The following is a 13,993-nucleotide window of genomic DNA, read 5'->3' as shown; positions in this document are numbered from 1 at the left end:
CCAATGAAAGGGGTTTAGTTGTTCATAGCTCTTGAAAATGAAAATAAAGATGGAGAATACATCATAGAACTAGAAATTGCAGAGAAAAATAAAATACAGAGAGTAGTTCTCTTTTTCCAGCCTCTAGAACTCCTTAACAATTCAAAGCTACTCCTATATATACTATTTCTCTCAGCTTCTAGTTGGCTCTTCAAGTCTTGGGCCTTTGGATCTTGAGTTTGAAGCAGTTCTTTTCTTCATTTGGGCTTGGCTTTACTTGCAGAGAGAAAGTGCTAAGTGGGCAGAGACTTTAGCTCAGGGCGTTAGGGGTGTTAACATTTAGTGAAAGTATAAGTTCGAGGACGTTAGTGACACTTAACATTTTCACTAACGTTCCAATGTATCCCTTTGCCTTACGTTAGAGCCCACGTTAACTAGGTTAACGTGGCTTCTAACGTGGCCTTGCCAACCTTCGAGAACGTTAGTGACACTCAACATTGTCACTAACGTTCCAATGTGCCCCTAGATCTCACGTTAGAGTCCATATCAACTAGGTTAACGTGGCTTCTAACGTGGCCATTCTTAGCCATCCCAACGTTAGTGACAATGTTGAGTGTCACTAACATTGGCTCATCATTCATTCCTCATCGTTAGCTTCCACGTTAACTAAGTTAACATGGAAGTTAACGTGGCTCCTTGGGGGGTTGTGTGGTTGCTTCCAACGTTAGTGACGATGTTGAGTGTCACTAACGTTGTCGACAACTCTCACTTCTTACGTTAGCTCCCACGTTAACCAAGTTAACGTGGGAGTCAACGTGGTGTGTTGCATCCTTAGGCCAACGTTAGTGACAATGTTGAATGTCACTAACGTTGGCTTCTCTTCCCCCTTTAATGTTAGAGGTCACGTTAACTAGGTTAACGTGGGCTCTAACGTGGCCACTCATGAGTGTTTGCCAACGTTATTGACAATGTTAAGTGTCACTAACGTTGGCTCAACTTCCCTTCTCCACGTTAGAGTGCACATTAACTTAGTTAACGTGACTCTTAACGTGGGCAATGATGGCTTTGAGAGTGTTATTGGCAATCACTTTTCTCATTAACCTTGCAAGTTACCTCCCTTTCCTTGCTTCCTTTGGTCCTGAAATCAAGCAATAGAGTGCATCAAAGTTCTAGTCCCAGTCATGGGTAATGCAGCATACAATTTGTCACTAAATTCATGCAAAATCCTCATGAAATAATGTAAAATGCACAATGTATGCTTGAATCAAGGTGTAGGTGAATATCTACCCAAAACTAGCTTATTTCCTAAAGAAATGCATGAAACTACCCTAAAAACAGTAAAGAAAAGGTCAGTGAAACTGGCCAAGATGCCCTGGCATCACAACACCAAACTTAAAGCTTGCTTGTCCCTAAGCAAGTACTGGAACAAGAGAATGATGAATGGAATATCCAGAGGAATGAGTCATTCTTGTGGAAGTCCTGTTACTGATTTTATGGTGGTTTCATGCATAGCAACTTAGGTTCATTCCATGACTGGCTTTCAGACTTTTATCATGTCCCTAAACACTTACTTTGTTTATATCCCATGAGACTTTTATTCATTGATCCTTTTATTGTTATTTCAAGGGTTATTTGTGTTATTTAGGCTAAGTGCTCTGTAAGGGGGCAACTCTTTAAGATAAGCTTTCAGCCAACACTCCCGAACCAGTTGGTTCAAAGTGCTAGGTGTTGAAGCACCCCTAAGGACTTACTCCCTCAAGTCTCTCCCCCATACATACACACCACAGGCATATAGTTTATTTATTTTCTTTTCTTGAGACCTTGGTGTCCAGCACCTTTTTGGGTTACTAAATGCTCTGTAGTGAGGGTTACTCTTTATAGTGGATTTTCAGCTGATAATCCCGAGTTAGTTAACCCAAGTCACCAAGTGATAAAGCACCACTGAGAGCTTATTCATCCAAGTAGATCCCTCACACAGGAGCACCACAGACACTTGTCTCAAGGTCCAAACCATTGGTGCCTAGCCTTATTGCTTTCCCTTTTCTCTTATTAGGATCTTGTTATTAACTTAGTCTCAAGGGTATATCCAAAGTCAAGTATTCAGGATAGATAGTTATCCTCCTAGCCTTGTGGTTGAACCAACTTAGCTAACTTATGACTACCCCAAAGATTCATGAATGCACTTCCACATTATGAACTCTACTCTGGTCTTTTGAAACATAAACATTCTCTTCTTCATTTGATTTAAAGGGACAAGCTTACAAGAAAGTTAAGGAGGATGCAGTGACATAAAGACTAGCACACATAGACTTTCTTCAATACCAAAAATCTAAAAGACATAATTGAAAAAGGTTTAAACATAACATGGAAGCAAGTTCTATTTCATACAAGATCTTCCTTATTTAAAACATAGAGAAAGATGGAACAAAGAAGGAACTCCACCACCTTTTACTGTTGTGGATGTCCATGCTCTTTTCCTTGCTTGTCCTCCTTGTTTCCTCTTACATTTCCTCGCATCTGTGCCAATCTTGCTTGCTTCCAATCCTCAAGTGCCTTCCTCACTGACTCATGCTTCTCTTCCACCCTTTGTCTTTCCTTTCATGCTAATTCATCCTTCATTTCGTCATACTTGGCTATTCCTGGATGCAATATTGGCAGCTGTTGATGACAAGTCATCTTAGCCTATTTTAACTAGCCTTTTTCTTTTGTTTTTAATTGAATTATGCACTTTCTTGAGCCATAAGCAAGCCAATTGGGTAGATTTTCATGTTTCCTTTGATTTAATCAACCATGTATGAATTCATGCTATTTCATGAGGTTTTATGCTAAAATTGTCACATATTATGAAAGAATGAATATCTCATGATTTTGAGCATAGCTTTGATGTGTTTGGTTGATTAATGATAGGTGAAGAAAGCTTGGAGAAAGGTTGAAGCAAAGAGGAATGGCTAGGAGTGAAGAGAGGAATAAGTGAAATTGAACCTGGAGGCATGAAGTTAGCCCCAACGTTAGCCCCCTAACTTGGAGGCTAACGTTGGGCATGAAGATTACTCCCTGGGCTCCCCACGTTTGAGCCAACGTTAGCCCCCTAACTTGGAGGCTAACGTTGGCACATGAATTCCTCCCTGGCCATCCAACGTTTGCGCCAACGTTAGCCCCCTAACTTGGAGGCTAACGTTGGCACATGAAAACACAAGGGAGAGGGGCCAACGTTTGCGCCAACGTTAGCCCCCTAACTTGGAGGCTAACGTTGGCGCCACACACCACAAGGCATACAAGGGGTATACTTCCAACAAGAATAACTTGAGCTACAGAGCTCCAAATGAGGTGATTCAAGAAGCATTGGAAAGTAGGAATCAAGAGCTTTCCAAGCATATATGGCACTGCATGGTGGACACTAAAATTGAGGGAGAAAACTGCCCCGCAATGTGCATAAACGAACATGGTGGCAACCTGCAGTGAGGCCAACTGACCTCTGCACCTTCAAAGGAGTATAACTCGAGCTGTAGAGCTCCAAATAATGTGCTCCCAACGGCATTGGAAAGTAGACATCCATGGCTTTCCAACAATGTATAATAGTATGGGGTGGACAATACATTTGAGCCTCCAGAACTGGCGTTTTCGCCAACGTTTGAGGGCTAACGTTACCTCAAACGCTGCACACCAAAGCCAGCGACCATGCCCTCTTCAAATGATCATAACTTGAGTTGTAGATGTCCAATTGAAGTGATTTTAAGTGGGTTAGAAAGCTGACATTCAGAGCTTTCCAACCATATATGATAGTCTATATTGGGAATAAAATTGGCAATATGACAAGAGGACAAAGTTGGCCCCATAAATGTGAATAAGGGAGGCCAACGTTAGGGTCAAAGTTAGACCCCTAACATTGGCACCAACGTCCATACCAGTAGAATGTTGCTTGCTGCTATGAAAAGTTGGAGCCAAAGTTAGACCCCTAACTTTGGCTCAAACGTTAGGTCCAACTATGGCTAATTTCAAAACCGGTTCAATTGGTTCAATTCGGTTCCTCTTCAAACTCCAAGAGCAATCAACCAAGGCCTTTATCAACCCAATTCCATCAAGAGCAAGGGCCCAATTGACACCACTCAGAGGCACAAGAGATAGTTAGAATAGAAATTTCATTTTAATTGTAATTTGTTTTGAATTTCATTTTCATTTTGTAGAAATGCCTATAAATAGGCATCTGTTTCATATTTGTAAGGAGGCTGGCTCCAGAAGGGAGCACGAGGATTCAAGAGCTCTCTTTAAATTTTCTTTTCTTTGTTTTTGAATCTTGGGTTGAGAATTGAAGAAATTCTGTTTCAATCTCACCTTGAGAATTCTCTCTGTTTAGTTGTCAGCATAATTTCAGTGAATTGTGATTTGAATCAAAACTCTCTTTACTGCTTTCTTCTCTATTTTCTTCTGCAATTATTCTCTGTTGGATCAAGGAAGGAATTGAGATCTAGACTTGGTCTCTAGTCTCATCCAACCCCTGAGATCTTCAACCTCTCATTTAGATTTTGCAATTGAGCCAAGTTGCTCTCTGTTTTGATTTTAAAGTGATTTTCCAAATCTGTTGAACCTGCTGCATCTTTTACTTCTCTGTTTGATTGTCATTTACACTTCCGTGTTTGATTTCATGAATCCCAGTACCTAATTTCTTTTATTCTTCTTGCAATTTAACTTTCCAATTACTTGATCTACTGCTTTCTTTTAATTTCCAGCACCCACTCCCTTTTAATTTCATGCAATTTACATTTCTTGCAATTTAAGATTCTTGCAATTTACATTTCTTGCTCTTTAAGTTTCAATGCAATTTACTTTCTGCACTTTAATTTTCCTTGTCATTTACATTCTGTTGGCTTCAATTGTCACTCAAATCACTCAATGTTAGCTTGACTAAACTAATCACCCACTAAAGTTGCTTGATCCATCAATCCCTGTGGGATCGACCTCACTCCCGTGAGTTTTTATTACTTGATACGACCCGGTACACTTGCCGGTTAGATTTGTGTGTTTTGGGAGAAATTTATTTTTCACCAAAATACTCATCAAGTTTTTGGCGCCGTTGCCGGGGATTGATTTAGATCAACAATGATTATGTGGGTGAGAAGTCTAGATCAAGCATTTTCTTTATTTTTGTTCTCTGTTCTAAGTTGAAACCAAGGTGTTTGAGTTATTGCCTCACTAAGAAATTCTCATCTCTGATATGAGTAATTTCAATTTTCATTGATGTTTGCAAAATACAAATGGAGTTCAACTCATCATTTGGTCAAACAAAATTTTATGGGATATCACCCACCATCACCAATCTCTAATGATGGCTGGGGATATCACCAAGAAACTTCAAATTCTGGGCACTCCAATTCATGGAGCTATGCGTCAGAACCACAAGATGAGAAAGAAAATCATATGGGATACCAACCACCACCACAAAATGATTCATATCATTATCCTCATGGAAGATGGAAGCATCGCCAAAGAATGGAAAAGCATCCACCCTCACGTCCCAGTTTCTCATTTGAAAGTTCTTCATCACTTGATTATGCCTCAACACAAAGTTTCCTCCAAAATCCATACCAGTCATCCCATCGATCACACAACTCATTCCACACCCCTCAACACAACTTCACCACAACACATTCACTTCACCAAAATTACTCTCGACCTTCATCTCTTGAATTAAAAGATGAGGAATACCTTGAAGGCATTGAATTAACAGATGAGGAATACCGTGAAGGCATTGAAATACAGAGAAAACTAGTGGAATTTTACACAAAATCCCCATCTTGGGAAGAAACCATCCTCGAGCAGATAAATGGGTCCTTAGAGCAAACAAGGGGAAACTTAGAACCATCAACCAGTGAGGATGAAGACAAATGTGTGGGTGAGGAAGTGGAAAAGCAAGATAAGGAGGCCACTGCATCAAGTGAACTTTCAATGAAGAATGAGGTGGTTGAACCTGAAACTACACTTGAGATGACAAGAGAACATGAAGACTCACAACTCTCACAAACCTCCCTGGACCAAAATGCCTCAACATCTGAATCCATGATTGAAAGGTATAACGAGGAGATAAAGAAATGTTGGGAAGATCGACAAACCTCCCCCATGATAGAGCGATTGAAACAATTGTTGGGTGTAAAAGAGGAAGTGGAGGAGCAAGAGAGTGAAGAAGTCATTCCAAACTCAAGTGAGGCAGAGAAGTACATAAAGGAGGAGTTCATGGAACCACCAATACAAAAGGCTCTGGATGAATACAAAACTCCAAAAATCACACAACTACCAAAACATGGATTCAAAGAAGTGAAGGCAATTAACAAAAGCACCAAGAAGAGGATTGTGACCAAACTACCAAGGACAACATTCAAGAGGAGGTCAACCACAAGCAATCCAACCCCTGGACCAATAGCAAGCAAGCTCAATCAAGCCATGTACAAAAGAAAGCTTGCTGAGGAGAGACCAAGACAGGGGGTAATAGCTGAATCTTCTTCTCCTTTGAAGTCATTTCTCTTAACAAATTGGAAGAAGAGGAAGAAAGTAAAGAACAGGTAGACAGTAGGTACATTGCTTTTCCTTGCTTTGTTTAAATTTCAAATAAATTGACATATGGTTGCATTCTAAGTTTGGTGTTGCTATGCAACAAAATTTGGTTCCAATTCTTACAAGATACTTGCATTAATTCCAAGTGAAAGTGTCACACTAAGTTTGGTGTGCCACTTATCTTTTATGCAAAGTATTATGCTCACCTTCTTAAGTTTGCAATCACAATGTCTCTGTCTCTTGTGCCTTGATTATTATCTTTAATTTTGCTTGCTTGAAACACATGTACTACTAACATTCCTTGTGTAAGACATTCATGATCCATCTTAGCCCCATAGCCACGGTTCTAATAGTTGCTTGAGGATGAGCAAGCATTCTGAGTTTGGTATGGGAAGGAAGAGAATGGGAGGAAAATGACAACAATAGAGAAGATGAACTACAAGGTTGTAAAGTTCTTTTTCCTCTCATTTGTTTCAAGCACTATAAACTGCATGATTGTCTTTACCTTCTCTGTATGCATGTGTGTATGAAAAGGCATAGTTGATTTTTAATTTGCAACATGGTGCTGTGTCATTATGAATACCAACTTGAGTTTTGTGAATCCAAAAGCAGTAAAGCATCATGATCATAAACAAACAAGGAACTAAAGAAGAGTTTAGCATGTGCATACAAGTATTGGAAAGCTAGTATGATTAATTGTTGCTCAATTGCATTGGATTTTATTTAATTGAAGTTTTCATCTAGTACATTTTGTGAAATCTTTTAAAATCATGAAAACCTTGAAGAAGCAAATGCAAAATAAAGCAAGAAAAGAAAAAGGGAAAGAATGAGAAAGCTGAAGGCTCTGAGTACCAATGGCAATTCATTTGTTAAGTACTTGTGGTGTTTATGTATCAAGCCAAATGCTTGAAAACAAAACACTTAGAAGTCAAGGTTAGGCTCAAAGTGCAAAAGCACTCCCTCAAAGCTCAAGGCTCTGAGCATCAATGATTAGAGAGTCAAGAAAAGAAAAGAAAAATGAGCTTAATGAAGTCCTCTAATCAAATGCTTGTGGTGCTTATGTATCAAGTGGTAATACTTGAAAACAAAGCATTTAGAAGTCGTAGCTTTGTTATCAACTCATGGGGCAAAGCACCCAAAAAGGAGAAGCTAATAAGAAAATCAAAAGCTTGTTTCAAGGAAGAAATATAAGAAAAAGATTTCATAAATTGAGCTAGATGGAAGCATCAATCATGTACATTTCTTTTGTGATTGTAGTATGCTTAGAAAACTAGCTTACCATGAACATTGAGTTGCTATTCTTCTTGCCTTGGATTGTCAATCTTTATTGCATGATTCTTTTCTTGCTTGGGGACAAGCAAGCTTTAAGTTTGGTGTTGTGATGACAAGTCATCTTAGCCTATTTTAACTAGCCTTTTTCTTTTGTTTTCAATTGAATTATGCACTTTCTTGTGCCATAAGCAAGCCAATTGGGTAGATTTTCATGTTTCCTTTGATTTAATCAACCATGTATGAATTCATGCTATTTCATGAGGTTTTATGCTAAAATTGTCACATATTATGAAAGAATGAATATCTCATGATTTTGAGCATAGCTTTGATGTGTTTGGTTGATTAATGATAGGTGAAGAAAGCTTGGAGAAAGGTTGAAGCAAAGAGGAATGGCTAGGAGTGAAGAGAGGAATAAGTGAAATTGAACCTGGAGGCATGAAGTTAGCCCCAACGTTAGCCCCCTAACTTGGAGGCTAACGTTGGGCATGAAGATTACTCCCTGGGCTCCCCACGTTTGAGCCAACGTTAGCCCCCTAACTTGGAGGCTAACGTTGGCACATGAATTCCTCCCTGGCCATCCAACATTTGCGCCAACGTTAGCCCCCTAACTTGGAGGCTAACGTTGGCACATGAAAACACAAGGGAGAGGGGCCAACGTTTGCGCCAACGTTAGCCCCCTAACTTGGAGGCTAACGTTGGCGCCACACACCACAAGGCATACAAGGGGTATACTTCCAACAAGAATAACTTGAGCTACAGAGCTCCAAATGAGGTGATTCAAGAAGCATTGGAAAGTAGGAATCAAGAGCTTTCCAAGCATATATGGCACTGCATGGTGGACACTAAAATTGAGGGAGAAAACTGCCCCGCAATGTGCATAAACGAACATGGTGGCAACCTGCAGTGAGGCCAACTGACCTCTGCACCTTCAAAGGAGTATAACTCGAGCTGTAGAGCTCCAAATAATGTGCTCCCAACGGCATTGGAAAGTAGACATCCAGGGCTTTCCAACAATGTTTAATAGGATGGGGTGGACAATACATTTGAGCCTCCAGAACTGGCGTTTTCGCCAACGTTTGAGGGCTAACGTTACCTCAAACGCTGCACACCAAAGCCAGAGGGCCAACCAGAGGGGCTAACGTTTGTGCTTGACCTTCTAAGACTTGTCCTTCCACTACTTGAGGGGCTGTTTTCTTCCTTTGCTTCCGCTGAGGCAAAGGGGATGCTACAGCTTTCATCCTTCGTACAGTTATTGGGATGCCTTCCTTTATCCACATGGGGTTCTCGTCTTCAAAAACTACCCCAGCTTTCTTGCATATTCGGTAAATAGTGCTGGGGTAACCTAACGTTCCTCTTGAGTCACTTTTCTCTACCATCTTTCTAATACCTTCAGCTATGAGTTCATGAACCTTGATTTCTCTTTCCTTCAGTATACAGTGCACCATTGTGGCTCTCTTGACATTCACCTCCGAGTTGTTTGCAGCTGGGAGAATAGACCTTCTCACTAGCTCAAACCACCCCTTGGCTTCAGGAGTGAGATCTGTTCTCTTGATGAACTTTGGGTTATTTCCCGCACCCCTTTCCCAGTCAACTCCTGGTACACAAATATCTTGCAGAATCTGGTCATAATTGGGGTTGTCCAATCTTGAGTGATAGCTTTCTTCTTCAAATTATATAGACCGTAGCTTCAATGCCCTCATGATACTCATGGGACCAAAGTCCACCATCTTTCCTCTCACAAAGCTTGTGTAAGACTCATCCTTCTTATCATATCGAACCGCATTTGCATAAAATTCTCTTATGAGATTTGCATTCACCTTAATGACCGGGTCAGTGAGGAGCTCCCATCTTCTCCTTTCTATCTTCTCTGTGATTTCGGGGCACTCAGTCTTTGTAACTTGAAATCCCAGCTCATAAATGATTTCCTTATCAACCATCCACCCGTATTGCAATGCATGATGCAAGCTTCTAAATCTCCTTTCATCATATGGGTGTTCTTCCATGGGTTCCTTTCCCTTCCTTCTTTTAGAACCCGAAGATGCCATGAATGATAGTTAATATGTGAAGGTGGTAAGGTTGTGGAGACTTTTGGTTGTTTAGGGTTTTATGGCAATGAAGAGAGTGAGGGGAGGAATGTTTATAATCGGATAGAGGGTGTCTTGTACCGAAAGGAAGAGTGGTGAAGGGTGTGTGATGACAATGAAGGGTAGTACGGACAAGGGTCGTTTATATAGAGAAGTTATGAGAGAATGGAGGGTGTAGATTGATGAAGTGGTCACTTGATGGACGGTTGGGGTTATGCATGGCTAGAAGACAAGGATCATCACTTTATGATGAGGATTGCTCGATCTTCTAGGGGTGCCATTTTTTCAATGTTGCATGGCAACATTTTTCGATGTATTCCCTTTTTAGAACAAGTGTGTATCCCCTCCTTTTGTGGTGTCCGAACCTTCTTTGTTTGGTTGTCCAATCTATCCCTTTTAATGCTCCTTTTCTTTTCCTATAAAGACAAACTAAGAAAAGTAAGAAAAGATATTAAAATGACCATATGAACTTTACGGCTAATATTAATAAAAAGGGAAGAAAGGATTTGATTGTTTATTTATGAATTCCAACTAACTAACTAGCTATTGGTGGGTCCTTGTAGGCATTTTGGTGGCACCATGGGGTGACACCAAACTTAGTTTGAAGCAATGTGATGAAAAGTTTTGTTCAAAGCTCCCAAGACTAGCATGCATCTTGGTTTGCTTTGAACACCAAACTTGTTCTTCACTATATATTGCATGATAAAGATTGCACCAAGTGTTTGTCAAGTTTGGGTTGAAATTCATAAACATTGATTTATTCATTATTTTGAAAACATATAAAACATGGGTTGCCTCCCATGAAGCGCTTCTTTAGCGTCACTAGCTTGACGTTTTTCCTTCATCAGGGTGGTTGGTAGTGCTTAAAGTCCTCCCCTCTTGCTGTGGATTTATATCCATTAGTTGGATCAATGATCTTCACATGTTCCAGGGAAAGAACTCTGTTGATAGTGAAGACCTTGGGTAACTGAGATGGTACAGTAGGGAGATTAGGGGGAATATCTGGGAAGTAAGCTGAGACAACTCTATCCCCTGGAGAGAAGTCTTCCGTAGGGATCTTCTTGTTCCTCCACCTCCTTGGTACCTTCTTCTTTGTTTCTTTTGAAGTTGCCTTCCCCTTGGTGACCTCTTTTTTTCAAGGAGTTGTGATGCTGTCTTCACCTGCCTCTAGAGGTTTAGGTTCCTCCAACTTTTCCTTGAGCTGTGGCAATTGCTATTTTCCTTGTTTATCTATTAAGGGGATCTTAGAATGAACTGGCTGTGCTTCAGTGCTTGTTTCCTCCTTCAGTGTCTCATTATCATTTGTGCTGAGTTCCTTGTCCTCTTAATCTGTTTCTTGTGAGAGTTTGAAAACATTGAAGCTGAGTCGTTCATCATGGATTCTCAATATTAGTTCTCCTTTCTCTACATCGATAAGTGCTCTGGCCGTAGCTAGGAATGGTCTTCCCAATATGATTGGGTGAGTGTGACTCTCTTCCATGTCCAGGATGACAAAGTCTGTTGAGAGAAAGTATTTCCTAACCTTTAGCAACACATTTTCCACCACTCCTATTGCTTGCTTTTGAGTTTTGTCAGCCAGTCTGATGATTACATCTGTGGGCATTATCTCATTGATCTACAGCCTCTTCACCAGGGATAAGGGCAGTAAGTTGATGCTGGCCCCCAAATCACATAGTGCTCTATCGAACATAGTTTCACCTATGGCACAAGGGATGTGAAAACTCACTGGGTCTCTTCTTTTTGTAGGTAATTCAGGTTGAATAAGGGCACTACATTCCTTGTTCATCACTATAGTCTGGCCTCCTTTGAGTGAGCTTTTCCTGGGAAGAAGTTCCTTCATATACTTGATGAATGCAGGCATTTGTTGAATTGCCTTGATGAATGGTATGTTTACATGCAGAGATGCAAACAAGTCTAGGAACCTTGAGTATATTCTCTTTCCCACAGCACCATTGAACAGTTGAGGGAAGGGAGCATAGAGCTTCAGCAGCTCTTGTTATGAGATTTCTGGTTCTTGGTGATCTCTGTCCTCCTCCTTTGTTGAGTTGTCTTCAGGTTGTTTGCAAAGTTTGTCTTGCTTGTCTTCAGTCTCTTGATCACTCGTAGTGACCATTTTGCAATCTTCCCATCTTACTTTCTTTGCTTCTCCTTTGGGGTTTTTCTCCGTGTCACTTGGGAAGCTATCAGTAGGTTTGGGAATCTTCTCAGCTAAATATCCCACCTGGAATTCCAGCTTCCTGATGGTCTCTCCCTGGTTCTTAATATTGGCTCGCACCTCCTCTTTGAACATCTTATTTTCTTGAATCTATTGGCATATTCCTTCAAGTAAGGCTTCAATCTTAGAGAGCTTGTCATCAATTGATGAGTGATTCGGAGCAGATATGTTGTTTTGGTTTTGATAGGCGTGTGGAGAAGTGTTGTTGTGGGGGTGTTGAGATGTCCTCTGTGTGAACTGCTGATGAGCTGCATTGTTGTTGGAGTTATAACGTCTCTAGTCTTGGTTTTGATCTTGCTCACTTCCCCACCCAAAGTTTGGGTGGTTTCTCCATCCAGGGTTGTAGGTCTTGGAGTATGGATCATAGTTTTTCCTTGGTGAATTCCCATTGTAGTTGGCTTGCTCCTGACTCCCCTGTGCTTCTTCATTCACTCCTTCTTGGGTTGTTGATGAAGTGGAGATTGCTGCTACTTGGTTCGTCTCCATCTTCTTGGTGAGGTCAGCCAGCTGCTGAGTAATGAGCTTGTTTTGGGCCAACAGAGCATCTACATTGTTTAGCTCCATTACTCCTATTGTATTCCCTCTTTTGGAAGCATAGAAGTAGTCGTTCTCTGCTACTGTTTCAATAACATCTATGGCTTCCTCAATAGTCTTCTTCTTGTTCAAAGATCCTCCGGATGAATGGTCTATGGCCTTCTTTGACTCATAAGAGAGTCCTTCATAGAAAATGTGCAGCTGCACCCATTCGTTGAACATGTCAGGTGGACACCTCCTTGTTAAGTCCTTGAACCTCTCCCATGCTTCATATAGAGTCTCACCATCTTGTTGTCTGAAAGTTTGGACCTCAACTCTCAGCCTATTGATTCATTGAGGAGGGTAAAATCTTGCTAAGAATTTGTTCACCACGTCTTCCCAAGTTGTCAAGCTTTCCCTTGGGAAAGATTCCAGCCACTTGGCTGCTTTGTCCCTAAGTGAGAATGGAAATAGGAGCAGTCTATAGGCGTCAGGGTGAACACCATTAGACTTCACTGTGTCACATATTCTCAGGAAGGTGGTCAAATGTTGATTGGGATCTTCTTGAACACCTCCTCCAAACGAACAGTTGTTCTGAACAAGGGTGATGAGCTGTGGTTTAAGTTCAAAGTTGTTGGCATGGATTGTTGGCTTTTGGATGCTACTTCTACAATTGCCTGGGTTTGGATTGATGTAAGAGCCCAAAACTCTTCTATCCTTCCCAGCATGATTTGCTCTACCTCCTTCCCCATGGTTGTGATCCTCTTCTTCATGATGGTTTTCCATGTTGTCTTCCATGTTTGTTTCAAAGAATTCCTCTTTTTCCTCAGCACCAACCACTTTCTTTCCTCTTGCCTCCCTCCTTAATCTAAGAAAGGTCCTCTTAGGTTCAGAATCGAAGGAAGTTGAAGCCCTGCTTCTTCTCCTTGTCATACAACCATCAAGTGCAAGCAAGAAAATATAGGTGCAGAAAGTATTTGTGTCAGAATTACTGTTAGTTGTGGGTGATGCAATATATCAAACAGTTAGTGGGTTAGCAAACAGAATTGGAAAAAACAAAGAAAAACAAAAGAGCAGAGGGGGAAGGGAAGAAGTTTAACTAAAACAAAAAGTAAATCACTCAAACAGATAATGAAATTCATAAAAATAAAAATGCTCAATCTAGTGATCTTCCAATTTAATCATTGTTGATGCACAATCAATCCCTGACAACGGCGCCATAAACTTGATGCACAGAAAACTTGTCTCACAACAAATCTCCCTTGGGTTGAGAGTTGCAGAAGATAAAATGGCGGGAATGTAAATAACAGAAAAGTAAATGCTAGAATTAAAGGACTGGAAGTAAATGACTGAAAATAAATTGCAGAATTGTAAATGGGAATGG

At 40.6% G+C, this 13,993-nt stretch overlaps 1 non-coding gene across 1 annotated transcript; it reads left to right on the top strand.

Annotated features, from left to right (window-relative positions):
• The first annotated feature begins 12,850 nt into the window (after positions 1-12,850).
• Positions 12,851-12,954, top strand: LOC148571745 (small nucleolar RNA R71). The gene has a single exon (XR_015907965.1). It is a non-coding gene; the product is annotated as a small nucleolar RNA R71 (small nucleolar RNA).
• Positions 12,955-13,993: the final 1,039 nt, after the last annotated feature.

The sequence above is a fragment of the Arachis ipaensis genome, chromosome B3, assembly GCF_059453495.1.
Source record: "Arachis ipaensis isolate K30076 ecotype BB chromosome B3, ASM5945349v1, whole genome shotgun sequence".
NCBI lineage: Eukaryota > Viridiplantae > Streptophyta > Magnoliopsida > Fabales > Fabaceae > Arachis > Arachis ipaensis.
This window is presented reverse-complemented; position numbering and strand designations above follow the sequence as displayed.